The 27,388-nt window shown below is 38.7% G+C and overlaps 1 protein-coding gene across 2 annotated transcripts in view; it reads left to right on the top strand.

Annotated features, from left to right (window-relative positions):
• Positions 1-645: 645 nt before the first annotated feature.
• Positions 646-27,388, top strand: part of Gabra3 (gamma-aminobutyric acid type A receptor subunit alpha3) — a 250,595-nt gene continuing 223,852 nt past the window's right edge. Inside the window, exon 1 of one of the 2 annotated variants that reach the window (XM_036174563.1) lies at positions 646-694. The gene's annotated coding sequence lies outside the window, so the exon portion shown is untranslated. Of the gene's footprint in view, positions 695-1,130; positions 1,373-27,388 lie in introns of those variants that run through there. The other variant, XM_036174562.1, reaches the window with a different exon arrangement.

Raw genomic sequence — 27,388 nt, 5'->3', positions numbered from 1 at the left:
AATTCATGTGCTTCCATTCCTTTGGCTATTTGTCCCTGTGCTTTTTCCAATCTTGGTCTCAACAATTCATGCTCTTACATAGAAGAGTCTTTTAAGACAATATACTTCATCACCTTTCAAACAGTCATTGATGGTTCTGAAGGCTAGATTGAAGAAACGACTTGTCCAAGGCAACAGTAATTTTTCCTCAAATTTAAGTTCCTTTGTTTATTCTTTCAGTCTCCTTCAACTCTGTTACAGCTTTACATTCCTTTACATTCCTCAAACTGCTCTTCCTCCTTTTGTTTTATATTTTGTATCAGTCAATTTTCTTCTCTTGGGCTTGCATATTTTTTTTTCATCATTATGGACCTCCTGTTGCCCTGTTTTCCCTAAAGGAAAGCTTGAGCTGACAGTTTTGAATTGGGTCCACACTTCTACTTCATAGGGGTGGGATGGGAATTTAGATTATTAGGGGGTCAGCATAGCTAGACTCTTTCTTCTTAGTGGAGTGCGAATAGCAACTTTTTATGTGTATTTGTTTTGAGCCATTATTATCCTCGGAGATGGAATGTGAACAGACAGGATTGTCAAACCTTTATTCGGAGCCAGGATTAGAAGGCACGCCCATAGGGATCGAAGGAAAAGAAGAGAGAAAAGGAGGAAGCTCACTCTTAGGTCCTGAAGAGGGAAGTAAACATCTCACTGCGGTTTGGTAATTCATACTTCCTTTATCTTCTATTTGCTCTCAGCCTTTTGCTCTTTCTCTCCGCTTTGCTTGCCCTGCTCCTCCCCTTCTCTTTGAGCTTCCCTTGATTTCTCTGCTGGAAACCTCAAAGAATGAAATACTACTTTAGTCTTTCGTAAAACAACCACAGATCTAAAGCGTTTGCAGCTCTGTATTTAGAACCCTAGCTTAGCCTGGTGCTCAGCACTAGGCTGTGGTAAAGCCAGTGAAGGGGGTGGGGAGAAGGGGAGGAAGGTTGGGAGGGAGGCAGAGAGGGAGGGAAGGAAAGAGGGAGGGAGAAAGGAGAGAGGGAAAGGGAGAGGGAGAGACGAAGGGAGGGGGAGAGAGAGAAAGGGAGGGAGGGAAGAGGAGACAGAGAGATTAGACAGAGGGAGGGAGGGAGGGAGAGACAGAGAGACAGAGAGAGATAGAGACAGAGAGAGAAGGAGGGAAGGAGGGAGGGAAAGAAGAGGGGAATAGCGTGAGCGCACGCTAGCTAGCTGGCTAGCTAGCTAGCAAAGCAGAGAGACAGACTGAGATAGGGACTAAGACAGAGACCTAGAGAAAGAGAAGAAGCCTCGTTTTATCAAGGCTTAGCCTCCAACTTGTTTCAGTTCTTTTATCCTTTTTTTCTTCTCTGCTTCGGGGAAGTGACTGTGGCACTCGGTAAGAGACAGAGATGTTCCCTTCCTCCCCCTCCCCCAAGCTCAGGTCTCCTTTCCAGATAGCATCTCTCTCCGGTTAGGAGAGTCTCCTTGGGTTGGTTGGGAGGCGAGACATGCTCTGCAGCTATGATGCTATCGTGGGTTCCCCAGTGGGGCTGGTGGAAGCTGAGAGGTGGCATTAAGGCTGGGAGGCGCTGGGGTAAAACCTGGTTTGAGGAAGGCGGCAGGGGTGGGGGGTTGGGGGGCGGGTTGTGATGTGGTCATAATATGCGCGATTTGCTTCATTGTCAGTGAATTGTGTTCCTCTTTGGAAGCAGGTCAGCATTGACCTTGCAAATTGCTTGGGGGGCGGGACAGCTGCTGCATAAAGCCACAGAGTGGCCCCTAGCCAGAGCAGACAGCACTGTCATGACCCCCTAGACAGCCATAGGCACCAAGGATGGGGTAATGGCTGGAGCTCCCTCCTTTAACTCTTTCTCTGCAGCTGTGTTTGGCTGCTGGAAATCAAAAGGAAGAAGGAGACCAAACAGCCCCTTTCTCTCTCCCTATTTCAGTCCCTAGATGCAAGTGAGTAGAAAGTTGTAAATAACTGCTTCCTTTCAAGCAGGTGGAGCCCTTCCCCCTTCCTTTGAGAGGTTCACAGTGGGGTTGGGCCCGAGTTCTACAAACTTGGGAGGCTTTTCTTGCTTCAGTGAGGGAAGCCCCACTGCCAGCCCACCCCTAATCCCAGGTAGCTCTGCTGCCAGTCTAACCCATGAATTCAGATTTCACATACCCCCCACTGGTGGGCATCCTCTTAGGTTCAGATATGTCCTTGGGAGGAGGACAGAAACACCTGAATGTTTGAAGACCTTTCTTCCCAATAGGCTGCCCCACACTGTGTCTGGAAGAGGGGCTGCTGGGCAGGAAGGGAGAGTGTGAGGAGCTAGAATTTCCATTGTGAATGGTATGGATTATTGAGTGTTGGTTCCTGAGGTTTGGTTTGTCTGAAGCTATGAGAGGACTGGCTGAAGCTATTGTATCCCTCCTGAACTTGTAAAGGACAGGGTCTGGTTGCTTGATAGAGGCTTCTCCCTGGAGTTAATGACATTGTCATGCCCCTGATAGTAATTGCAAAACAAATTGTACCAATTACTATTAATGTTTCTGAGCTGGGCTGAGGGTTTAATATGTATTTATTACCTCATTGAATTTCTATGTCAAACCTGTGAAGCGGCTGATTGCTATTATCTTTGGTTTACTGATGAGGAAACTGAGGTACAGCAAGCTTAAGTAGCTTGTTCAATGACAGAGCACAGCCAGTTCCAGTGGGAAATGAAAGCACAGGCCCCTGGATCACCAGTGCTTCTTTGTTGGCCAAGTGCAGGAGCAGAAGAAATGACAGCTCTTGGTTTTGGGGAGCAACTAGAGACCTTGTATAGAGCAATAGGAACTAGGCTTCCTCCCACCTATTTTCTGTTTTAGAAAGGATGCCATAGTCACAGCTGCAGTCATTCTGCATCTAGCTTCAGACTGTATCTTTTAGAAGTGGATCCTGCTATCTGAGAACTTGGCCAAATATTTGTGAATTGTACAACTTTCCAATTAGAAGGCTTCCTAAAAGCCATTAAGCTCTGATTTGCACGAGTTCTTGAATTTGTCCTCAGCACCCCATTTGTTGACTGCTGTCTATGTAAATTCCCTGTAGCCAAAGGGAATTAGTTCATTAGGTGATTCTTTGTATTTTTGAGCAACTATGTCAGAAATTTTGTAAAAATTACACATGACTTCTTTTCATTGGTTCTTTAGAAGTGTCTGGAAGAAATTTGCTATTTCTTAATAATTTTTCTTCAGCTACTTGATGATGGTCATCATACCTTCTCTTCAAGTCTTGAGTCTGACAAGACTTACAAATGAAAGGCTCAGGGCTGACTTCTGGAGACTAGACTTTTTATTCATGTTTGTCAGCTTCAAATTCATATCCCACAGCTTTCTCAAGCAGCTATGATAGCATAAGTTCTGGTCATCTAGACTGCTGCAAACAAAGTTCTTTTTTGTATTTCTAAAGACCAAGGACCCTTTGGTACTAGTCATTCCAAAACTACAGAAGATCAACATAATACAAGACAATAGGTATGAGGCATAGGGGATTCTAGAGTCAAAGATTAAGGAAAAATATTAGTAAAGAGATATTTGAAATGGTGATGACTTTAGGATTCATATATGATATGGGAGCTAGAACAAAAACTGTTAGAATGACAGCTGTCACTGAGGGGATTCAGTATAATCAGAAAGGAAGGGAGGGAGTTAACCCTGTTAGAGCAAAGTGCAGGTAGCAAACCTGAGTTCTACTCCTAGCTCTGGTGATTTGCAGACCCTTAGACACAAAACTTCCCCTCCAAGCATCTCAGTTTTTCTATTCACAAAATGATTTGGTGCATGATAGCCCCCAGAGTATTTCACATTTCAAAGTCTTGGTCTGAAGTTTATAAAATCTCAGAGGTGTGAAGGTCTTCAGAAGTCATCCAGGGCCAGTGCTTCTCAGACCTTAACGTATACTAATGCACAATAATGCCCACTGGGAGGGTTTTAAAATGCTAATTCTGACCTAAAACCAGGTGGGTCAGAGAATTTCAATATGCTGTTGTTTCACTGATCACAATTCAAGTAGTAAAGTTCTCGTGTGGTCTTTGTCAAATCATCTTCATCAATTCAGTTGTTTGTAATGTGTTTATTTCTCACTATCAATGGATTTGGTTATAGTTAGCCATTGTGCATAGTCTAATAAATGTGAACAAAACAGACATGTTCTCTGCTTGTTTGAGGTTTATCGTTGATGGGGAAGAGGCTGGTGCTCATGTAATCACACAACTATGTCATTTTATTTAGTGGTGAATGCCATGAAGCATAAATATGGGAGTGAGTTATGAGAATATGTAATAGAGAACTTGGAGTTTAAGCAAAGCTTGAGGATATAGCAAGCTTATCATTTCCATAAGGAGGAGGTATTAGAGCTACATAGAGATGCATAGGGATCAGGATGGCTGTGGTGGAACAGTTTTGTTGATGGACATAGAAGGGGGTAAGGAGGGAGGGGGAAGAGAAAGACGAAAAGTATATATTGGGAGCTGAGATGAGAGCTATGTATATAGCCTTTTGAAGGAATTTTAATCTTTGGTCAGGAAGCATGTTGCCTGATAAAAGAGTTTCAAATAGGGTTACTGACATAGTCTAAACTGGATCCATTTGATATAAGGTTACTAAGTATCTACAATAGTCTAAGAAAATGTGGGAGACACAGAATGGGTTAGACTTAGTCTCTGCTCTCTGAGAGGACAGAGTCAAGCAGGAAGAAGAATAAAAATGCAAGGAATGCAAAGGGCTTCAAGGGGAGCAAAGACAACTCCTGGAAGTGAACTTTAAAACAATAGTGCTTGGGAATAGCCAGTTGTACATGATGAAATAAGATACATGTGAGGAGTATTTGGCAAATAGGTGGAAAACTTGACTACAAAGCAATATTGAAGGTTAGCTTGGAAAAAGGATTTATATGCAAAAAAGATGGGGTGGCACTACTTGTGAGTAATCTAATCTAGACAGGATGAATGGATTGATTTGCCTGAACTCATGCAGATAGTAATGCTATTTCTGAATCCCAACAAGAGCTGCTGAATACAGTTGAAATGTGGGCTTGGAGTTCAGCAAAGAAGCCATGTGGAGACAGCAGTATGAGAGTTGGTGTCTTGATTTCTGAAATAGGAAAAGAGATACAACTTTGGCATTTTGATTAATGTTTATCTTTATGTTATAAGGGAAGGAGATAAACCCACGTGAATGATAGAAAAGGAGAAAGGGGGTAAAGTTGCAAGAGAGGTTGGATTTAGCCACTCACTATTTGGACAGGTATTTATTTAATGTATATTCTTTTCCTTCAGTGGAGAATACAGTGTTGAACAAAATAGGGCTACTATTGCCACATTTGTTTTGATGGGGAAGAAGGACTTTTTACAAAATATTGAGTGATATGGTTATAAATTACAGTTTTTTATGTGGAGGGGAATACACTGCTCTAAGAGGGAAGATGTGATCACCATTATTGTATTTTGCAGAAGAGTTGAGTACTGACAAATGATACATAATTTTGTGCGAACAGTCCTTTGTACTCTGAGTCTCACATGCTCACTAACATTTAAGCTGGATGATACATAACCATTTTTGCAGATATGTGACAGGTGATAATACTTTTTAGGCTTAGGTCCACAGGAGTGTAACTTTACTTTAAAATCAGATGATATGTATTAGCTTAACTTATACTCTCATAGTGCCCATGATCTCCTTAGATCTCTGACTTTTTATAGTCAGCAATTTATAGAAAAAGGCACATGACAGAGAAAACATTTTTGTGAAGAATCATATATTGAAAAAAAACCCTTTCAGCCAGGTGGTGGTGGCACATGCCTTTAATCCCAGCACTTGGGAGGCAGAGGCAGATGGATCTCTGTGAGTTTGAGGCCAGCCTGGGCTACAGAGTGAGTTACAGAAAAGTTGCAAAGCTACACAGAGTAACCTTGTCTCGGAAAAAAAAAAAACAAAAAAAAAAAAACAAACAAAACTAAAACAACAACAACAAAACAAAAAGAAAAACTCTCCCAACATGGATTTCTAATAGCCTAGTTTATAATTTATTCCTGAGGTGAATACTGACTTAGTTTCTGATGACAAGTTATTTGTCTTGTGTGAGCTTCAGTTTTGAAAACTATGTGCTTAGGGGGTTGATTATTTATAAACACTTTCTTAGCTATGAGGTTCTGAGGTTACTGTCATGCTGCATAGAATATGATGTTCAAACTAGTTTAGCCACTAATTGACACAACATTGAACATTTTGAAAGAATATTTTGAGGCTTTGGAGGAGGCCATGGGGAGGCCTCTTTGTTGTTGTATTTCGAAAATGAATGAAATTGTGACTGTCCTGAGAGCTAAAGAAGAAACTTTCTCCTAAGATCTGGAGTAAAGCTAGATATCAGCTGCTATTTCCATTACGGGCATTTTGAAAGCAGTGGAAGTAACTGTAAAATGGTGCAGGACACTGGGAAACAGAAGTGCAGTGGTTGTCTTATATGCTGAAATGGAATGGCCCAGATGTTCTCTTCCTAGGGGGTTATGCTGGTTAGTAATAGAAAAAAAATTATACTTGTACTTGAAACATGATTTTAAAGTTATTGATGTCTGTACACAGTATGTCTCCTCACTATCCAAATAAGGAAGAATAAAAATCTCTAGGCTGTGTATTTAGAGGGACGATTTTCACTTTGAAAATGTTTTCTTGAAAGGAAATGGTATTACATAGATTCTCTTGAAGGGAAAGGAGATGCTTGCAGATAGAATTATGTAACTGGTCATAACCTAAAATAACTTTTCAAAATAGTACAAGATGGAACTCAGAAATGCCATGATCCTTAGTAATCATGTACAGCACTCTTATTACTGAGTGCATATGGACACTTGTTTCAGTGTGAATGTTTCCAGAAAAGGCTGTTTACTATTTGATGATTTAATCACTACCCGATGTTATTGTTATTGTTAGCAAGCTAGTTTTCATTTTTACTTGAAACGTGTTTTCTAAATCTAACCTATTGGCCTTGCTCCGTGAAGCAATGGCAATGCTAATTTCTATTTCCTTTCCTATATTGCCTTTCACACAGTGAAAGATGATTCAGTCCTCTTCACATCTTTCCTCTCCTTTATATACCCCCAGTTGCTGTTGGATAATGCTCTTGTATACTGTAAAGATTTGTCACTCATACTGGTTTAATAAAATGTTGATTAGCCAGTATCCAGGTAGGAAGTGTAGATGGAGCGACCAGACTAGGAGAATTCTGGGAAGAGAAAAAGCAGAGATGGAGTTACCAGCCAGATGCAGAGGAAGTAAGATGAGAATACCATACTGAGAATAGGTACCAAACAGGTGGCTAAACATAGATAAGAATTATGGGTTAATTTAAGTGTAAGAGCTAGTTAGTTATAAGCCTGAGCAATAGGCCAAACAGTTTATGTATAATATAAATCTTTGGGACTGAATGGCTGCAGGACCGGGTGGGACAGAATCTTCAGTCTACAACTGGTGCTCACCATCAGGCATTGATCCACATAGACCTGATAAAGCTTAAAAAGGATTCTTAACACAGAGAAACAGAGCTGCACTGGGATTCCTGGTCTTGAAGTCTCATGCCAGTAACCACACAGAGACACACCTCCCAACAGCTGCCTGAGAGATGGAGCTAGATGCTAGCTGCCATAAGCTAAATAGTGTGATGGATTTCTTCAGTCTCTCTTACAGGCCATGGTACAGAGAGGATTCTCCTAGCTGCTGCCTATGGACTTGAGAGTGCAGTCATGGGCTTAAAAACGCAGGCATGTTACTTAATACTGCTTCCCAGAATTGGGGAGATAAGCGTGACTCCTTGGTACCTGTGTCATGTTGAAAAGCTGAATGGGGTGGAGCCAACAGCCAGGGCTGTCACTTCAGTTCTAGCAGTATAAAGCAATGGTCAGAAAATGATTACAGATACACAGTAAAACAGATTCAGATGAAAAAAACCCTAAATGGGTTACAGTGTGTTTAAAAATGTACATAGGCTTGAGAGAGAGAAAGAGAGAGAGAGAGAGAGAGAGAGAGAGAGAGAGAGAGAGAGAGAGAAAGGGTAGAGAAAGTCCTTAAAAAGAAATAGACTAATTTTAAAAAGCCACAAAAAGATGGAATATAGACAGAGAGTTGGAATACTGTATATTATTGTGTTGTCTTTGGAATTTTTAACTGCAGAGAAACATTTGATTATGGTGACTGCTAAGCTAAACCAACATATATATTTTAAAGGTATCTTGATTTGAAAATTTGGGTCTAAGGACATGTTGCTTTGGAAAGAGGTTCTGCTTTTGTTTCCACAGAAGATGAGAATCTGTGGATTGCTTCCAGGTTAATATGGCTTGATCAAGGAACAACTCCTGAAAAATCTCCAGTGGGAACGATGGCCCAGATGATCCAATGTTTCAGAGCACCTCAGTTGCAGTTTCCTCTGAGTTCTACATCCAGAAAGGCTTCAAGGCTGCTGGCTGGGATGATCCAGCCTCATAGACTACTCCAGTCAGGACTTGACCATAATCCTAAATTTTCTTTGGGTCCCCATAAGATTACCCATGCCTCCAATCAGCAGGAAGTAGCCTAGAAAACTATGTCCACATTCCCAAATAATGGATTATGGATGTTTGTATTTGTTTAGAATGTTGGTTATAAATTGTTATGGATAATGGTCAGGGAAAAAGATAAACAAAGGAGATTAGATTTAGGATTTTTGTTTGTTGAAAAAAAGGAGGAAATGCTGTGGGATAATGCTCTGATACACTGCAAAGTTTTGTCACTCATATTGGTTTAATAAAACACTGATTGGCCAGTAGCTGGGCAGGAAGTATAGGTGGGGTGACCAGACTAGGAGAATTCTGTGAAGAAAAAAGGCAGAGACAGAGTTGCCAGCTAGACTTGGAGGAAGTAAGATGAGAATGCCATTTTGAGAAAAGGTACCAAGCCACGTGGCTAAACACAGACAAGAATTATGAGTTAATTTAAATGTAAGAGCTAGTTAGTTATAAGCCTGAGCAATAGGCCAAACAGTTTATAATTAATATAAGTCTCTGTGTATTTATCTGGGACTGAACAGCTGCAGGACCAGGCAGGGCAGGAACTTCTTTCTATACTCAAGTCCTTCAGCTCATATGCTATATAGTTTTGGAATACCTTCTCTATCAGCCCTTTCATTTCCAGCATGTCTTATTTGTTTTTAATATACTTTTATTGATTGAGAATTTAATATAACATTTTAATCATATTCACCCCAACTCTTCCTATATTTAATCTCTCTACCCATACACCTTTGAATTTTCATCCTTTCCCACCAAAAATTAAGTCCAGTTTGAGGTGACAAACTACTTGGGAGTGAGGACTGCCTAGAAGTGCCATCACCTTACCAGAGTACTGTCTTTAGAGAAAGCTTCCTGCCTGTCTCCAAGTACCTATCAAATGTCAATAGCTCCTCAGTTAGTGGTGCTATTTTGTGTCTACCTGTCATCCTCCATGCTGGGTTTGTCTGGTTTGAGCTTATATAAGTCTTTCACCTGCTATCACAATTTCTATGACTTCATATGTGCAACCGTCCTGTTGTATCCAGAAAAAAGTTTTCTTGATGTCATCCACATAGGTCATATGGTAAGTAAAAAGGTCAACATGACTCTTGATGTGTGATGGCTAAAACTGAACCTATTCCCCTAAGCACAACTTCCAAGAACTTTAATTTTAAAAGTCCTAAACAACTTTCAGTATACTTTAAGATTATAAAGTCTACCTTTATATGTTTGTCATGGTATAAAAACAAAATAAACTTAAAGTGGGGATTTAACAAGGAAACTTCACGTAGTTTATCTGGTAGTTAAAAGGAGGTTTATTTCAGGATAACTTACAACCAGTAAAGGGGTCAGTTATAGGATCTGGGAGAGGTGAGGTGTAGTCCAGCATGGTTCTCTGGAGAACTCTGACTTGGTCTGCAGTCCAGCATCCCGGATCACAAGGAGCCAAGATGGCCATCATGTATAGATCTCAGGTCCTAAGGGCTCTCATCTCAGTCACACCCCAGGGGCAGGTCATCGGTAGGAATGGCAGTTACCATCTGCCTCACTAGGAGTAGTGTTTCAAAGTCAAAGCTGGAACAGCTACCACTTCATAAACTCATTATAGAAAATTTAGAAATTTTGTCTAAGATCCAGTTCCAGAAATAACTGGTAATTTCATTCCAGATATGTTTCTGTGTTTATAGGTTCATTAGGTGTGTGTGTGTGTGTGTGTGTGTGTGTGTGTGTGTGTCTGTGTGTGTGTGTGTGTGTGTGTGTGTGTGTGTATGTATGTATGTGTTTTAGTTTTCATTAATACTACATTCTGAGAATTTTTACCTCATTAAGCAGCTTTCCAAAATTTTTAACAGCTGCATAATTTTTATGCCTTCATTATCTGACAGCCACAATATTGACTATTGAAATTGTTTTCAATTGTGAGTATCTCTGTAGTATATTTTTTATGCATATCATGTGTCATTATTCTTTGAACTTTACCTCTTTAAGGTCTCCACTCAGATGCTACTGTGATGAAGTATACTACAATGAGCTTATGTAAAAATGCAAACTCATCTCCCCCACAATGAACCTCCTTTCTTTCTTTTCTTCTCCTTTAGTTTTGCATCATCACCTAACTAGATTCTATACTTGATGTATACATTAGAAAGCAATAACAGGATTTCACCCTATTTTGTTGATAATTTCATTCTGTAGTAGCTAAAAATTGCCTAAATGTACATAATAAATACTTTTAAATGAATTATTGAGATGGGTTAAGAGGTGGTGGGCCTCAAGATGCTAACTTTTAAAATTACTTGTTGTTCATGTGAGATCATTGTGCTGTATAAGACAGACTGTCTGTTCATATAGCTGCACCAGAACCACCCTTTTACATTTTGCCAACCTGACATACAAAATAGTAACATCTCTTTAGTGTTTTTCTTTTTATTATAGTGGATGTATTTTTTTTATATTTCTCTATTTTGTTTCCTTTTTGTGTGCATTGTTTCTGTGAGAATTTAAATGATTTTTATTCATTTTTCTGTATTTGGTACACATAAGGCCATTCTTACCACTGTGAAAATACCTTTTCTGTTTGCATTTTAAAAGAACTTTTACATACTTATCCATCTCTCAATTTGTAATTTCTTCTCATGAATTATATTGCAGCTCTTCAATCAAAATTTAATAAGTACTTGAATAGATTTTATTTAGTTTTCATTGCTTCTGCTTAATCCCTCTGAAATTTATGTTACTGTGTGGTGTGAGGTAATTTTCTAAGTTGCTTCACAGCAGCAAATATTGAATAATTCATTCTTTCCCACTGTTGTGGAAGATATCTAAATTGTTATACAGAGTATGCTCTTTGGGGGGAATTTATCTACTTTCCATTCCTGTGGTCTGCCTCTTCTTCTCCTAGTTATAAAGTTTAAATACTATTGTAACTTTTAAATAATTTTTATCATCTCAGCTCTCCTACTTACTGTAAATGTAGGAAAACTAAGCATCAATTTGTTTGTTTGTGTTGAGTATATAATACGTCATTTTACCTTTAATTCTATAAAGGAAAACTTTCTACTATTGTTGCAATAATTGCATATGGTTGGTCTACAAAGAATTTGATATTAATAATTTAATTTCTATTTTCTCACTTCATTCAAATATATTATAAGCTTATGGCTTAAAAGTTTATCTTTTTAGATTTTGAAGATCAAAAAGTATATAGAAAAACTCAAAGAATGTTAGCATTTTTAATTTTTTTAAGTTTTTCTTTTGAGAAAAGGTATCTCTAGTATAGTCCTGGCTGTCCTGGATCTCACTCTGCAGACCAGGCTGGCCTCAAACTCACAGAGACCTCCTGCCTCTGCCTCACAAGTGCTGAGATTAAAGACATGCACTACCACAACTAGTACTAAACTTTAGTTTGTGATGTTTTAATATAAATAAAAAATTTCAGGCAAACTTTAACTTCTCTTAAAAATTAGTAGGCTTTGTTTTAATTTTAGTTTTACAAGAAAAATTATTAGGTTTAATGAACTGATAAGTTATTACTAACTAAAATCTGTAGTTGGCATGTGGGATAAGTCTTTATTTCATGCAATTAAATATGAGTTTTAACATGCATAATGCCATATAGTTACCACTATATTACTTTATTGACTAGCTTTACAGCCACAAAAGTTCATTTATCTCACCCATCTAAGCCTATACTTATTGTTGATGTTTGGTTTTTATTTCTTTTTTGATATTATAATATAATTTCATCATTTCCTCTTTCCTTTCCTCCTCCAAATACTTCCCATACATTTCTTCTTTTACTCTTTCAAATACATTACCTTTTTTCATTAATTTTTGTTTTACACACACACACAGACACACAAACACACACACACTTAAATGGCTAAACACACAAATACAACCTACTCAGGCAGTATAATATTACTTGTATGTAGGTGGCTTCAGTACTTTTTTTTTAACTACATATTATGTTATAGACAATGAGTTTTCGTTTGACATGTCATCTTCTCTTGTCATCTTCCCTCTTCCTACTGGATGACTCTTTCTTCCCAAATACTTCCCTTTTTGCTTTCATTTTTTTTTATTTTGGATTACAAGATAAAATATGACATGAGGCATTTGTCATTTATTTCCTGTATACTTTTGACTTTTCCAGAGTAAATTTTTTCACTTGTCAGTATGGGTTTAAAGTTCTTTAATGTCTTTACTGGATTGGTGGCTCATTTATTTCTATTTATTAAAGAGTAATATTATACTGAATTGGAATGTTACAGTATTTAAAATAAACTATTCAACTAAAGAAGGACATTTTGTTGTTCCTATGTTTTGACAATTAAGAACAAAGCTGTCACTAACATTTACGTTTAAGTTTTTTTAATTCATTGGGTGAATTGTAAGGAGTTCGACTGCTAGGTTACATGGTATAAATTTGTATAGATTTTTAAAATGTTATTTAAAAACATATATACATTTAATAACAGTTAGTGAAAAAAGAGGCCATGAATTTGAAGGAGAGTGGGGAGAGGTATATGGGAGGCTTTGGAGTGAGGAAAGAGAAAGGAGAAATGTTGTAATTAAATTATAATTTCAAAAATAAAAATAAATAAAACAGAAAGAATAATACATCTATGATAGTATACATGTAATGATATTATAATAATTTCTCCATAATATAACAGAATATGAAGGAGAGGAATAGAAAGTTGAAAAATTTTTCCATTTTATATCCCACCTACTACTACCTTTGCAAAAAATAACATGCACATATATGAAAAATAATATATTTGTGTGTACGTGTGCCACAGAGCCTACATGTGGATGTCAGAGGACAACTTGTGGGAGTTTACACAGTGTGTGTGTCCTGGAGGTTGAACTCCAGGTCATCAGGCTCAAGCCTGACAAGTGCTACTGAGGCATTTCATTGTTGTATTATTATTATTGTTTTTATTATTTTATTAATAATATAAATATCATTGTATTTTAAAATTTTATTGTTGCTCTATTTGAAAGTAATTGTCTATTGTGTATTGACCTTACATCTTGTCAGTCTTTCTAGTGAATTTGTAGTTATAGCTCATGGTTCAACTTGTATTTCCTTTTTTCCTTATGATTGAACATTCTTTCATGTCTTTCTCAGACATCTGCATTATTTCTTTGGAGAAATGTCCATTTAAATAATTTACACATTATTGTTTGGAATACTTACATTATTGCTGTACACATACACATTATTTCTCTACACAAATGCTTTAAAAGATGCATTCTTTAAAAATATTTTTCCTTTTGTGGTTTATACTTCCATTTTCTTGAATTTTTTTGTTATGACTGTTCTCTTTTGGGTTCTGAGAATTGTTTGCCTTACATGATAGTCCTGTTGGCTGTGGTCTACTCTGAGGCCTGGAGAGTGTATTCCCCTCCCCTTTACAATGAACTCTGGCTATTTTCAAAATCAAAAGTCTTGGACTCATTTAAAAATGACTGTTCACTTTGTTGTGGAATTCTTATAAAATTGCTTTTTAAGTCTTTGATTTAGGTTTAGATAAATTATCCATTCATCTGTTGATGGACACTTGGGTTGATTGCATTTTTTGGTTAGTGTTATCCATTCATCCATCAACCCAAGAGTTGACGGACTTGGGTTGATTGCATTTTTTTTTTTTTTTGGTTAATGTGAATGCTATTACAGTGGACACAGTATGAGTGTTGACACACTAGTTTCATTTACTCATACTTATATATACTTAGTGGTTGTCTAGGTGAATCATATGGCAATTCTGTTTTTCAGATGTTAAGAAACATGTATATTGTTTTCTGTAGTAGTCATACCAATTTACATTCTCACCAACAATCTGTTAGCACTCATCATTATGTGAAGACTGAGATGAAATCTTTTTCAGGGTTTTCATTTGCATCTCTCTGGAGATTAGTGATATTGAACATTTATCTACATACTTGTTGAACATTATTTACAGATGTCATCAAATTCTTTGCCAACTTTTAATCAGACTCTTGGTATTTTTGCAAGTTAATTGAATTCCTCATATATTTTGAGTTAATTGAGTTCATGTATTTTGCATATTAACACCTTATTACATACATATATAGCTTGTAAATTTTGTTGTTTTCCGTTTTGCAAGCCATTTCTTCACTGAATTTATTTGTTGTATAACTTTTATTTTGAGGGAATCCTATTTTGTTTATTCTCACCTTAGTTGCTCACGCTTTTGAGGTTATGTTAAAAGTCATTGCACAGAATAACTCCATAGCATTCTTTTACTGTGCTTTTTGAAAGGGTTTTATAGCTGCAATTCTTATATTTACATGCTGAATGCACTTGGAGTTGATTGTTGTACATGGTGCGTGGTATCCCTGTGTTTTAGATGTGCTGGGTGCCTGTTTGACAGCAGTTGTGGCACTCTTTGGAGGTAGTGGAACCTTTAAGAAGTGGGACATAGCTGAAAGCACTTATATCATGAGAGTATAGTTTTACACAAAGAGCAAGCCTGGTCACCACTTATTTCTCCATGTGGTCTTTTCTACCTCTGCACCTGCCTTGGTGATGCCATCACAATGAAGCATTCACCATTGGCTATTTACCATAGTTTCCTAATCTCAGACTTTCAGCCTCTAAGTCCTAGCTGATTAAATTTTCTTCTGAAGCTTAAGGATTGATATTTTGTTAGAGAAATACAAAACAGAATTAATACAGAAAATTGGCACTAAGAGTCAAGTAATTACTATAATTGTCTGAAAACATGGAAGCTCCTTTGGAAGTGGATATATAAGCAGTGATGAAGTTGTCCAAAGGAGCTGGTTAACAAAAATATAGAATTCTGTAAATAGCATTACACGTAATTTTCATGAGGGTTCAGAGGATACAGAGTCCATGGAATTGAGTCATATACAAATGAGAATCTTAGAACTGGGGTAAAGACCACCTTTGTAACCATTGCAAAAACTTTTGTGAGCTGTGATCCTATCTTAAAGTTTTTTTAAAATTATTATTATTTTTATTTTATAATTAATTTAATTTTACATATTAGACATGGATTACCCTGTCCTCCCTCCTCCCATCCCACCAGCCTTCCCCCAATATTACCCCCATTCCTATCTCCTCCAAAGCAAGGTGTCCTCTTGGGATTCAGCTCGGCCTGGTAGATTCAGTTGAGGCAGGGCCAGTCCCCTACACCCTATATCAAGCCTGAGCAAAATGTGTCAGCATAGGCCCTAGGTTCCAGAAAGCCAGCTAATGCACCAAGGACAGGTGCTGGTCCACTGCCTGGGGGCCTCCCAAACAGTTCAAGCTAATCAACTGTCTCACTTGTCCTAGGGCCTGATCCAGTTCCATGGGGGCTCCTCAGCTATTGGTTCATAGTTCATGTGTTTCCACTAGTTTGGCTATTTGTCCCTGTGCTTTTTCCAATCATGGTCTTGGTATCTCTTGCTCATATAATCCCTCCTCTCTCTCGTAGATTGGACTCCTGGAGCTCCCCCTAGGGCTTGGCCATGGATCTCTGCATCTACTTCCATCAGTCACTGGATCAGAGTTCTATCATGACAGTTAGGGTGTTTGGCCATCCAATCACCAGATTAGGTCAGCTTGGGCACTCTCTTGAACATTGCCAGTAGTCTATTGTGGAGGTATCTTTTTGTGAGTTGCAGTCTGGTTATCCTTTGCTTTATATCTAGTATCCACTTATGAGTGACTACATACCATGTTTGTCTTTCTGAGTCTGGGTTAACTCACTAAGGATGATTTTTTTTTCTAGTTCCATCCATTGGCCTGCAGACCTCATGATGTCATTGTTTATCTCTGCTGAGTAGTACTCTATTGTATATATGTACCACATTTTCTTTATCCATTCTTCAGTTGAAGGGCATCTAGGTTGTTTCCAGGTTCTGGCTATTACAAACAATGCTGACATGAACATAGCTGAGCAAATGTCCTTGTGGTATGATTGAGCATTCCTTGGGTATATGCCCAAGAGTGGTATAGCTGGGTCTTGTGGGACATGGATTCCCAATTTTCTAAGGAAGCACTATATTGATTTCCAAAGTGGCTGTACAAGCTTGCATTCCCACCAGCAATGGAGGAGAGTTCCCCTTGCTCCACATCCTCTCCAGTATAAACTGTCTTCAGTGTTTTTGATCTTAGCCATTCTGACAGGTGTAAGGTGGTATCTCAGAGTTGTTTTGATTTTCATTTCCTGGATAATTAGGGATGTTGAGCAATTCCTTAAATGTCTTTCAACCATTTGAGCTTCCTCTCTTGAGAATTCTCTGTTTAGTTCTATGACCCACTTATTAATTGGACTGTTGGGCATTTTGATGTCTAATTTCTTGAGTTCTTTATATATTCTGGATATCAACCCTCTGTCAGATGTGGGGTTGGTGAAGACCTTTTCCCATTCTGTAGGCTGTCACTTTGTCTTGTTAACCATGGTTTTTGTTCTACAAAAGATTCTCAGTTTCCACAGATCCCATTGATTAATTGTTTCTCTCAGTGTCTGTGCTACTGGTGTTATATTTAGAAAGTGATCTCTGGTGCCAATGCGTTCTAGACTACTTCCTGCTTTTTCTTCTATCAGGTTCAGAGTAACTGGATTTATATTGAGGTCTTTGATCCACTTGGACTTAAGTTTTGTGCACTGTGACAGATATGGATCTATTTGCAGCCTTCTACATGTTGACATCCAGTTATGTCAGCACCATTTGTTGAAGATGCTTTCTTTTTTCCATTGTACAGTTTTGGATTTTTTTTTGTCAAAAATTATATGTTGATAGGTGTTCGGATTAATGTCAGGGTCTTCAGTTCAATTCCATTGATCCACATGCCAGTTTTTATGCCAGTATCTAGCAGTTTTTATTACTGTAGCTCTATAGAAGAGCTTGAGGTCAGGGATCATGATGCCCCCAGAGGTTGTTTTATTGTACAGGATTTTTTTTTTGCTATCCTGGGTTTTTTGTTTTTCCATATGAAGTTGAGTATTATTCTTTCCAGGTCTGTGAAGAATTGTGTTGGTATTTTGATGGAGATTGCATTGAATCTGTAGATTGCTTTTGGTAAGATCGCCATTTTTACTATGTTAATCCTGCCTGTCCATGAGCATGGGAGATCTTTCCATTTTCTGACATCTTCTTCAATTTCTTTTTTCAGGGAGTTAAAGTTCTTGTCATCTAGGCCCTTCACTTGCCTAGTTAGAGTTATCCCAAGGTATTTTATATCATTTGTGGCTCTTGTAAACGGTGATGTATCTCTGATTTCCTTCTCAGCCTGTTTGTCTATTGTGTATAGGAGGGCTACTGATTTTTTTTTTGGAGTTGATCTTGTATTCTGCTATATTGCTGAAGGTGCTCATAAGCTGTATCTGTTCCTTGGTTGAATTTGGGGATTCACTCATGTATACTGTCATATCATCTGCAAATAGGGAAAGCTTGACTTCTTCCTTTCCAATTTGTATCCCCTTGATCTCCTTATGTTGTCTTATTTCTCTGGCTAGAACATTAAGTACTATATTAAATAAGTATGGGGAGAGGAGACAGCCTTGTCTTATTCCTAATTTTAGTGGTATTGCTCTGAGTTTCTCTCCATTTAGTTTGATGTTGGCTGTTGGCTTGCTCTATATTGCCTTTATTATGTTTAGGTATGTTCCCTGTATTCCTGATCGCTCCAAGACCGTTATCACGAAGGGGTATTGGATTTTGTCAAATGCCTTTTCTGCATCTAGTGATCATGTGGTATTTTTCTTTGTGTTTGTTTATGTGGTGTATTACATTGACGGACATTCGTATGTTGAATCACCCTTGCATACCTGGCATGAAGCCTACTTAATCATGGTAGATAATTTTTTTGATGTGTTCTTGGAGTCTGTTTGACAGTATTTTATTGAGTATTTTTGCATCAATGTTCATGAGAGAGATTGGTCTGTAGTTCTCTTTCTTTGTTGCATCTTTGTTTGGTTTAGGAATCAGGGTAATTGTAGCCTCATAGAAGGAGTTTGGTAATATACCTTCTGCTTCTATTGTGTGGAACAATTTAAAAAGTATTGGTATTTAGTCTTCTTTGAAGATCTGGTAGAATTCTGCACTGAAACCATCTGGTCCTGGCCTTTTTTTGGTTGGGAGACTTTTAATGAGTGATTCTATTTCCTTAGGGATTGTTGGACTATTTAAATGGTTTATCTGGTCTTGATTTAACTTAGGTATGTGGTACCTATCCAGAAAATTATCCATTTCTTTTAGATTTTCCAGTTTTGTGGAGTAGAGGTTTTTGAAGTATGACCTGATGATTCTCTAGATTTCCTCATTGTCTGTTGTTATATCCCCCTTTTCATTTCTGATTTTGTTAATTTGGATGTTCTCTCTCTCTCTTTTGGTTAGTTTGGATAAGGGCTTGTCTATCTTGTTGATTTTCTCAAAGAACCAACTTTTGTTTCATTAATTTTTTTTTGTATTGTTCTGTTTGTTTCTATTTTATTGATTTCAGCTCTCAATTTGATAATTTCCTGGCATCTGTTCTTCCTGGGAGAATTTGCTTCTTCTTCTTCTAGAGCTTTCAGATGTGCTGTTAAGTCACTAGTGTGATCTCAGTACAGATAGCTGTGAGCCACTATGTGGTTGCTGGGAATTGTACTCAGGACCTCTGGAAGAGCTGTCAGTGCTCTTAACCAATGACCAAGAGACTCTAGCCCTGTGGGCTGAAGACAGATGTCCCAACTTTACAAAGGAACATTAGGTGACTGTCCAGGCTGCCAGCTGTCTCTGTCTACCCTACAAGACTCCCAAAAGTTGCTTGCATGTTTCTCCCAGTTCTCAGGTAATATTATATCCTTCTGAGGGCTTTGAGGTAGTTGAAGACTAGATAGTTATAATTTCCTCAGTTATGATAAAAGATAAGTTAGATATAAAACCTTAAACTCACAAATATAAGATAGATAGGATATCTTCTTTAATATTGTAACTGTAATTTTTGCTTGATAATTGTTTTGTTATATGTAATTTTACTATGTAAAAGTTAAAACCTTCCTTTAAAAAAAAAGAAAAGGGGAAGTGCTGTGGATATCGCTCTGTATAAATAAAATGCTGTTTGGCCAGTGGTAAGGCAGGAAGTATAGGCGGGACAAGAAAGAAGAGAATTCTGGGAGGTGAGAAGCTTGGGCAGAGAGAGATTATAAGCCACCACCATGACAGAAAAGACATAAGGTACTAGTAAGCCATGAGCCATGTGACAAAGTATAGATTAATAGAAATGGGTTAATTTAAGATAGAAAAAGTAGATAACAAGAAGCCTGCCATGGCCATACAGTTTGTAAGCAATATAAGTCTCTGTGTGTTTACTTGGTTGGGTCTGAGCGTCTCTGGGCCTGGCGGGTGAGAGAGAATTGTCCTGACTGTGGGCCAGGCAGGAAAACTCTAACTACAGTGTGAGATTTCTTCAACTTCTTTATGTGGGCATTTAGTGCTATGAATTTCCCTCTCAGCACTGCTTTCATAGTGTCCCATAAGTTTGGGAATGTGGTGTATTCATTTTCATTGATCTCCAGGAAGTCTTTAATTTCTTTCTTATTTCTTCCTTAACTCATTGGTAATTCAGCTGAGCATTATTCAGTTTCCATGAAATTGTAGGTTTTCTGTAGCTTTTGTTGTTGTTGAAATCTAACTGTTAAACCATGGTGTTCTGAGAGAACGAAGGAGGTTATTCCAATTGTTTTGTATCTGTTGATATTTGCTTTGTGACCAAGTATGTGGTTGATTTTAGAGAAGGTTCCATGGGGTGCTGAGAAGAAGGTATATTCTTTTTTGTTAGGATGGAATGTTCTGTAGATATCGATTAAGTCCATTTGAGTCATAACATCAGTTAATTCCTTTCTTTCTCTGTTAAGTTTCAATTTGGGAGATTGTCCAGAGGTGAAAGTGGGGTGTTGAAGTCTCCCACTATTAATGTGTGGGATTTTATATGTGATTTAAGCTTCAGTAATGTTTCTTTTACATATGTGGGTGTCCCTGTGTTTGGGGCATAAATATTCAGAATTGAAACCTCATCTTGGTGGATCTTTCCTGCAATGAGTATGTAATGTCCTTCATGATCTCTCTCTCCTTTTTTTTTTTTTCAAGACAGGGTTTCCCTGTGTAGCTCTGTGCCTTTCCTGGAACTTTCTTTGGAGACCAGGCTGTCCTTGAACTCACAGAGATTTGCCTGGCTGCCTCCCAAGTCCTGGGATTAAAGACGTGTGCCACCACTGCCTGGCTGATGATCTCTTTTGATTGATTTTAGTTTGAAGTCTATTTTGCTGGATATTAGGATGGCTACACCAGCTTGCTTCTTAAGACCATTTGATTGGAAAGTATTTTCCCAGCCTTCTATTCTTAGAAGGTGTCTGTCTTTGAATTTGAGGTGTGTTTCTTGTATTCAGCAGAAAGATGGGTCCTGCTTTTGTATCCATTCTGTTAGTCTGTTTTTTTTATAGAGGAATTAAGTCCATTGATATTAAGGGATATTATTGACCAGTGATTGTTCATTCTTGTTATTATTATTCTTGTTATTATTATTATTATTATTATTATTATTATTATTATTTTGGTGGTAGTGTGTGTGTACTTCTCCTCTTTGGGGTTTACTGCTGTGGTTTTATCTATTGCCTGTGATTTTGAGGGTGTATCTGACTTCCTTACATTGGAATTTTCCTTCTAGTGCTTTCTGTAGGGCTAAATTTGTGGATAAGTATTGTTTAAATCTGGTTTTGTCTCAGAATGTCTTGTTCACTCCATCTATGATGATTGATAGTTTTGCTGGGTATGTTAGCCTAGGCTGGCATCCATGGTCTCTTAGTGTCTACATTATATCTGTCCAGGTCCTTCTGGCTTTCAAAGTCTCCATTGAGAAATCAGGTGTTATTCTGATGGGTTTGCTTTTATCAGTCACTTGGCCTTTTTCCTTTGCTGGCCTTAATATTCTTTCTTCATTCTGTACGTTTAGTTGTTTAATTATTATGTGGCTAGGGGACTTTTTTGGGGATCTTAGTCTGTTTGGTGTTCTATAGGCTTCTTGTATCTTCATAGGCATTTCCTTCTTTAAGTTGGGAAAGTTTTCTTCTATGATCTTGTTAAATATATTTTCTGTGCCTTTGAGTTGGCATTCTTCTCCTTCCTCTATCCCTATTATTCGTAGGTTTGTTCTTTTCATGGTGTCCCAAATTTCTTGGACATTTTGGGTCATGACTTTGTGGGCTTTAGTGTTTTCTTTGACTGATGAATCTATTTCTTCTACTGTATCTTCAACAGCAGAGATCCTCTCTTTCATCTCTTGCATTCTGTTGGTTATACTTGTATCTGAAGTTCCTGTTTGTTTACTCAGATTTTCTATTTCCAGCATTCCCTCTGCTAGTGTCTTCTTCACTTTTTCTATTTCACTTTTCAGTTCTTGGACTATTTCCCTCATCTGTTTCATTGCTTTTTCGTGATTTTCTTTCAGGGACTTATTGTTTTCTTCTGCTTTATTTATCCTTTCCTCTAGTTTTTTATTGGTTCTTCCCATTTTTTGTTTGTCTGTTCTCTCACTTCATTTTTGATTTCTTCTATATAAGGCTCTAGCCTCTTCATGATGTTATTTATATGGTTGTTTTCTTCTGCTTCTTCCATTCTTTGATGTTCAAGTCTAGCTGTTGGAGGAGGGCTAGGTTCTGGTGTTGCTGTACTGCTGTTTATTTTGTTGTATGTTCTTCTGCCTTGACATCTGCCCATCTCCTTGAGGATTCGTTCTTGGCCTTATCGGTGCACTTGGTCCAGACAGAGCTGACAGATTTAGGGAGCCTCTCTCTGGTCCAGATGGAAGTTCTGGGCTGGATGGGAGCTCTGGTCCCGATGGGAGTGCTGGCCAGATGGGAGCTGGGAGCTGGTCTCTGAGTCTCAGGAAGTCGCTTTGGTCTCTGTATCTTGTCCAGATGGGAGCTCTGGGGCGAGATGGGAGCTGGGGGCTCTCTGGTCCAGATGGGAGTTCCAGGGCAGATGGGAGCTGGGGGCTGGTCTTTGAGTCTCAGGAAGTGGCTGGGGTCTCCGTCAGATGGGTGTGGAGGCAGGGTGTGGAGATTGCAGGGTCTGCCTGCAGTCTTGGAAAAGGGGACCTACTTGCAGGGCCTGCTGAATGGCCAGAAACTGGGGCCAAGTTTGGCAGGTCTTCCAAGGATGGCTGGTGCCCAAGGGTGTGACCTAGATGTGGGGCCTCTCTAGTTATGACCCCAGGCACTCACCTCTGTTCCAGATGGGAGTTCTGGGGCAGGATAGAAGCTGGGGGATGGTTTCTAAGTCTCAGGAAGGTACTGAGGTCTCTGGCCGATGGGTGTGTGGGTAGGGCATGGAGATTGTAGGGTCCGCTGGGGGTCTTGGAGAAGGGGAGCCTTCCCGGTGAGGTTGGGGGTGTCCTGCCCTATGGCCAGAACCTAGGGCCAAGTTGGGCAAGTCTTTCCCAGAATGGCTGGTGCCCTGGACTGGGACCTAGGTGTGGGCCTCTCTGGGTGTGACCCCAGGCATTCACCTCTTGTCCAGATGGGAGTTCCAGGGCAGATGGGAGCTGGGGGCTGGTCTTTGAATCTCAGGAAGTGGCCGGGGTCTCCTTATCTTTTCCAGATGGGAGATCTGGGGCAGGATCACTAGCTTGCTTCTTAAGAACATTTCATTGGAAAGACTTTTCCCAGTCTTTGTTCTTAGGTAGTGTGTATCTTTGAATGAGGTGTGTTTCTTGTATGCAACAGAAAGATGGGTCCTACTTTTGTATCCATTCTGTTAGCTCATGTCTTTTTATAGGTGAATTAAGTCCATTGATATTAAGGGATATTAATGAACAATGATTGTTCATTGCTGTTATTGTTTGGTGGTAGTGTGTGTATATTTCTCTTCTTTGGGGTTTATTGCTGTGGGGTTATCTGTTTGCCTGTGTTTTCATGCATGTATCTGACTTCCTTATGTTGGAATTTTCCTTCTAGTGCTTTCTGTAGGGCTAAATTTGTGGATAAAAAATGTTTAAATCTGGTTTTGTCTTGGAATGTCTTTTTCACTCTGTCTAGGATGATTGAAAGTTTTGCTGGTTATATTAGTCTAGGCTGGCATCCATGGTCTCTTAGTGTCTGCATTACATCTGTCCAGGACCTTCTGGCTTTCAAAGTCTCCATCGAGAAATCGGGTGTTATTCTGATGGGTTTGCCTTCATAAGTCACTTGGCCTTTTTCCTTTGCTGGCCTTAATATTCTTTCTTTATTCTATACGTTTAGTTGTTTAATTATTATGTGGCGAGGGGACTTTTTTGGGGGGGTTAGTCTGTTTGGTGTTCTATAGGCTTGTTGTATCTTTATAGGCATTTCCCTCTTTAAGTTGGGAAAGTTTTCTTCTATGATCTTGTTGAATATATTTTCTGTGCTTTTGAGTTGGTGGTATTCTCCTTTCTTTATACCTATTATTCTTAAATTTGATCTTTTCATGGTGTCCCAGATTTCTTGGACATTTTGTGTTATGATTTTTTTTTTTTGGCTTTTGTATTTTCTTTGACTGATCAATCCATTTTCTCTATTGTATCCTCTATATGAGAGATCCTCTCTTCCATCTCTTGTATTCTGTTGGCTATGCTTGTTTCTGTGTTTCCTGTTTGTTTACTCATATTTTCTATTTCCAGTATTTCCTCTGTGTCTTCTTCATTGTTTCTATTTTCCTTTTCATGTCTTGAACTGTTCCCCTCACCTGTTTCATTGCTTTTTCATGGTTTTCTTTAAGGGATTTATTGCTTTCTTCCAATTTTTTATTTGTCTTTTCCTCTATTTCTTTATAGATTTCTTCTCATTTTTGTTTGACATTTTCTCAATTTCTTTATTGACTTCCTCTACTCTTTTGTTCATTTTTGCTCAATTTCCTTTTTCATGTTTTCTTGAATGGCCTCTAGTATCTTCATGATGCTATTCTTAAGGTTGCTTTCTTCTGCTTCTTCTACCTTGTGATGTTCAGGTCTTGCTGTTGGAGGAGGGCTGGGTTCTGGTGATGCTGTATTGCTCTTTATGTTGTTGAATGTACTTCTGCCTTGACGTCTGCCAGTATCCTCATTGATTCATTCTTGGTCTTATCAGGGCTCGTGGTCCAGTCAGAGCTGACAGATTCTGTGTTTCAGGAAACCTCTCTTCTTCCAATGAGAGGTGGCAGATTCTACTTCTCAGAAATTGGTGTAATAAGAGCTGGCTGATTCCCTGTCTCCTGAGGTTACTCTTGGCCAATGACAGCTTTTTGTCCAATGAAATCTCTCTCTTTAGGCCCAATGAGAGCTCTCTTTCTGGGCCGGATGAGAGCTGGGGGTTGGTTTTCAAGCCTCGGGAAGTTGTGGGCATCTTTGGTGGATGGGTATGGGTTCAGGGCATGTAGATTGCAGAGTCCGCTGGGGGAGTCTTGCAGAAGGGGAACCTTCCCACAGGAGCCCTGCCAGCTGGCTGGGAACTGTGGCCAAATTGGTGCTGTTCCCTGGAAAAGGCTGGGTACCAGGAATGGGCATCCTAGGGGCAGGCCTCCCTGGGTAAGAACAGAGTCACTTACCTCTGGACCAGATGGGAGCTGGGGCTATCTTAAAGTCTTATAGAAGATTGAATTTCAAAGTGATGTTTAGTATATCTGGAAAAAGAAACATCTAAACAAACTATACAAAATATTTTATGGGTGCTTAAGATAGCATTCAGCATGGTTTTAGAGTTAAAGGGAGCAGAGCATGAAGACTTAAGAGGGAATGTGTTAGGAGAAAGTGTGCAAGTGTGGCCCAATAACTACTTGCTAATTACATAACCATGGGTAAAAAGCCAACAGCTGTCCATGAAGACAGTGGACTGAAATGCACCTCAGAAATCTGTGAGGTATCCCCTTTATTACATGCATTTATATTAAGGAACAGGCCCAAGGGCTTCCTTTGATTTCACTGCTAGACAGCTCCTTTGAATTTATCCAGTGGGTCTCAATGGCAGGTACAGAGACTGAAGAGAATAGTAGGTGATTAAGGCACTTAGGATGCTTCCCTTGATGGTAAAATACTAGCATATTTCTCACAGGAGCCAAATTATTTCCTGTGAGAACAAGTCGTTGTAACAAGAGCAAGAATGGCACCTGAATCTCTTTGACTTTCTTGCGATCTCACTATTTAGCTTTCACTACATTCCCTCCAACCTATAGGAGGATTTCATCAGAGTCTAATAAGTGGGGCTGTTTAGTGTTGGGCTTTCAGCCTCCAAACCTTTGTGCTAAATAAAATGCTTTTTTCTTTATGAATTATTCAGCCTCAGGTATTTTGATCTAGCAACAAAATCTGACTCATATGGGTGTTTAACTTCATTCTGCATCTCGATATTTGGTCATACCAGTGTCATTAACTTTCTCCATCATGTCTTCTTGGCATCTTTGTCAAAAACTCCAGTTTTTTATAGATACATGAATTTATTTCTGCCTTATGTATTACGTTCCATTAGGTTATGTTTCTGTTTTAAGCCAGTACCATGTTGTTCAGCTTGCTAAAGCTCCAAATTACAACTTGAAGTCAGATAGTGTGATGCTTCAGCTTTGTTCTTTTGGTTCAAGATTGCTTTGACAATTTGGGTTCTCTTTACATGGCACTTTGTTTTGTCCATTTAGTGATGTCATGTTTTCCTGTTTGCACCTGAACTTTGTTCTCCTGCATTAAGGCCTATGTGATGAAGAATTAGGTACTTATATCATTCGTTTCCTTCTAATATTGTCTGAGACTCTCAACAATAAATATGTCCAGAAATTCTGGGCATGTTGTTTGTTGTGTGGTCTTTAAGCCCACCACTACTGCAGCTAGTGCAACACTAGGGGGTACCCTAAATACAGGACCACTGAGACCCATGCCATACCAGGTTGGGGTCTAAGCTCTTAGCTGCTTAGGTCTGACATTTGAAGGCTATTAAGAGCTTAAGGTCAATGTCCTAACAAGAGTGTGGGTTGGATCTCAAGTCTGTCTTGCACAGCAGCAGCAGGTTCCTGTGTAACACTGGGAGGCATTTAGAGGCTCAGGCTCTGTGTATTGACATGGACTTACTAACTGTGAAGGAGTGCTCAGAGAAGTTTTTTTTTTTTTCCTGTGGTATGGCCAATGTTGGGAATTATGGTTTAAAATTATATTTAGCTAACATTTTTTGTCCAAAGTAAGTGATCTCTCTGTCCAGCCTATGCTGCTTGGGGTTGCTTGAGTGCTGATGTAGGTAATATGAGATGGTTCTTGTTCTCTTTAGTACACTTTTTCTTAGTACTACAGTATTACCAGGCACTCTCACCTGATTGTATGAAACTTTTATGAAAATATTTGTATGTGTGGATAGTTGTTGAAAAGGATACTTTGTGGTAGGGAGTGGTAGATAGAGAGTCTAGACTAACATCTTTCTCTGCCTCTTCTCAAGTACTGCCTGCATTCTAATGCCATCATAAGTGACATTAAATATTTCAACTTATGTTTATCATTATTGTATAAATGGAATTCTATTTTGTGAACTAACTGTACATCTTATGAAGCTCACATTTTTGGTTTTTACTACCTTTTTGTGTTCTTACTAATTTCTATATGGATGGTTAAGCTGTCCAGCAACAAAGATAGGTTTATTTATTTTTCAGTTTGTATCCATTTGTCTTACTATCTTTGTCTTTCTCTCTATACCTCTCTTTATATCTGTTTATCCATCTGTATGTCCAACCATCCATACATCCATCCACCTTTTGCTCTACAGTATTGCAGCTGGAGAGAATATCTATTAGGATTTTGACTAAAGCAAATCTTGCCTTGTTCTTGATCTTATTGCAGGCACTCTTTAGCATTTTCTCATAAGCTGTGATGCCAA

This window comes from Onychomys torridus, chromosome X, assembly GCF_903995425.1.
Source record: "Onychomys torridus chromosome X, mOncTor1.1, whole genome shotgun sequence".
In the NCBI taxonomy this organism is placed as follows: domain Eukaryota; kingdom Metazoa; phylum Chordata; class Mammalia; order Rodentia; family Cricetidae; genus Onychomys; species Onychomys torridus.
The sequence above is the reverse complement of the archived record's forward strand: the minus strand, read 5'-3'. Positions and strand labels throughout refer to the sequence as shown.